The sequence below is a fragment of the Hemicordylus capensis genome, chromosome 2, assembly GCF_027244095.1.
Source record: "Hemicordylus capensis ecotype Gifberg chromosome 2, rHemCap1.1.pri, whole genome shotgun sequence".
Classification (NCBI taxonomy): domain Eukaryota; kingdom Metazoa; phylum Chordata; class Lepidosauria; order Squamata; family Cordylidae; genus Hemicordylus; species Hemicordylus capensis.
The window spans coordinates 394,726,750-394,729,030 of NC_069658.1; the positions used below are offsets into that span (position 1 = coordinate 394,726,750).

Here is a 2,281-nt window from a genome sequence, read left to right on the forward strand (position 1 = left end):
TAGTGAATCCCAGTTACTGTTGCTGGGATCATCCTTGTATTTCTTTTTAGACTGCAAACACCTTTCAGACACAGAAACATTTAATTCCTTCGGTTCTGTAAATTGCTTTGTTGTTCCTGAGAAGCAATATAATAATAATTAATAATAATAATAATAATAAATAAATAAATAATTCAATTTCTATACCGCCCTTCCAAAAATGGCTCAGGGTGGTTTACATAGAGAAATAATAAATAAATAAGATGGATCCCTGTCCCCAAAGGGCTCACAATCTAAAAGAAACATAAGATAGACACCAACAACAGTCACTGGAAGTACTGTGCTGGGGGTCGATAAATATTTTAATTTAACTCCCATAAATATTTTAATTGTAACCCATAGAGACTAGGATTAGGCCAGATGTCTGATATAAAAAATGATAAATCCGCTTAATGGTATTCTTGTTGGTTTTCAGAGGGCTTGCCACCTATCCCCCCCACATTCCCCCAGATAAGCAACTATGACAAACAAAAATGTCACAGGGGTGCATTTTGCAACAGAGAGATGCAATTAATAGGGAAGGCTGCAGATACTTAATTCCTCATGGTCAGCAGCCATGAAAGGTAAAAGACTTCTGCCGTGAAAAAAAAGAGAACACCCTAAAATACCAGAACATTGATGAGTATTCAGTTAAAGACTACTGCTAATATCCTTCTGATCGCAGCCTCAGTTTCTCCACCGCTATTTACATTCTTAATTACGGGCTTAAGTATCTTCCAAATGAAAATGAGATAAAAAGGACGGAGGTGGACTGGAGATTCTGCTAGGTAACGCAGTCAGAACTATATTTTACACCGTGCATCATCACGTTAGCAATAGCCCGGAATAAAGTAGGAGAGAACGGACAGGCTTGTACTTTGCCCTCCTCAGCACTGTTAGAGCTCGTGCGGTAGAACAGATAGACTAGTTAGTAGATCTTCGGAAGCGGCTTGCCTGCTGTGATGATCACGTGAACACCCTACATGGGCGCTGGTGTTGAGGTATGTTCCCACCAGACGGATTCCGCAGCATCCTTCTAACGGGAAATCGAGATCAGGATCTTACGCACTCGACAGCCTCTTGGGCTGCTTATTCTGTCAGCCTTTCTTCCCCCTAAGTCCACCTTGCTTCTTTACCACAACTCCGCGTACAATTTGGGCGTACACACACACACACACACCCACCCGGCTTGATAAATTATCCGCCTCCCTTGCTGGGAGCAGGGCTGTTGGAAAAGCAACAGTGAGTGACCAGCTCCTTCGGCTGGTTATCACACTAGCTTCACAGTGGAAAAACGTTTGGTGCCTTCTTAAAAAATACAAGAACACCACCACCACCAATTTACCGGATCACTTTGAGTTAAGGAAATCCACAAAACATTGACTGTAACTGATAATGAAAGAATCGCACGCGTGTGTGTATACTAGATTATTTCCTTCTCCCTTTTTAAAAAAAGGTAAAGAGGTTTTTGTGCAACATCTATAAAAATGTTGCCCTTTTGTGTATGTGACCACGTGGCCTAATGGATAAGGCGTCTGACTTCGGATCAGAAGATTGAGGGTTCGAGTCCCTTCGTGGTTGTTATCTGGTCTCTCTTCTGTATAATTAGATGAGAAGGAGAGTTTTGATCTTTTCCCTTAGCTGAGTCTGTGTGTACGGGCGCAGAAATCTTATAGCCAGTTTCAGCAACTGATAAACTGCATAGTATGATCTACCCAGTTCTGTGTTCTCTGAAAATAATCTCATGTTATAGCATAAATTATTAACTCTTGTTATGCTTATTTCATAGAAAAATAGAAACAGAAACTTAAAAAACCTATTTATTTATTTGTTTGAAATATTTATACCCCACCCCTCCAGTACACTACTGCTTGGGGCGGCTGACAACAATAAAGTAGATACAATATATACAATAAAAGTAATAAAATTTACCAAATTAAGTAAACAAGTTAAAAGTCAGGTTAAAAACCACAATCAGTATTAACGATCAAATTAAAAGTTATTTTAAAAGCTAAAAATTGAGAGTTATAAAAACTAAAAACTAAAGAACCTACCAGATATAACCAAAGATGGAGCATTTAAAAGCCTCTTTAAAAATATGTTTTTAGTTGTTTTTTTAAAACACTGAGGGAGGGAGGATGGCGAAGCTCTTCAGGAAGGGTGTTCCAATGCCAAGGGGTCATAACCAAAAAGGCCCTGTCTCTAGTCCTTGCCAAGTGGATCTCTGTTAGTGATGGGGCCATGAACAGCTCCTGAGATGATG

At 39.5% G+C, this 2,281-nt stretch overlaps 1 non-coding gene across 1 annotated transcript; it reads left to right on the forward strand.

Annotated features, from left to right (window-relative positions):
* The first annotated feature begins 1,526 nt into the window (after positions 1 to 1,526).
* TRNAR-UCG (transfer RNA arginine (anticodon UCG)) lies at positions 1,527 to 1,599 on the forward strand. Its single transcript has one exon. It is a non-coding gene; the product is annotated as a tRNA-Arg (tRNA).
* The last annotated feature ends 682 nt before the right edge of the window (positions 1,600 to 2,281 follow it).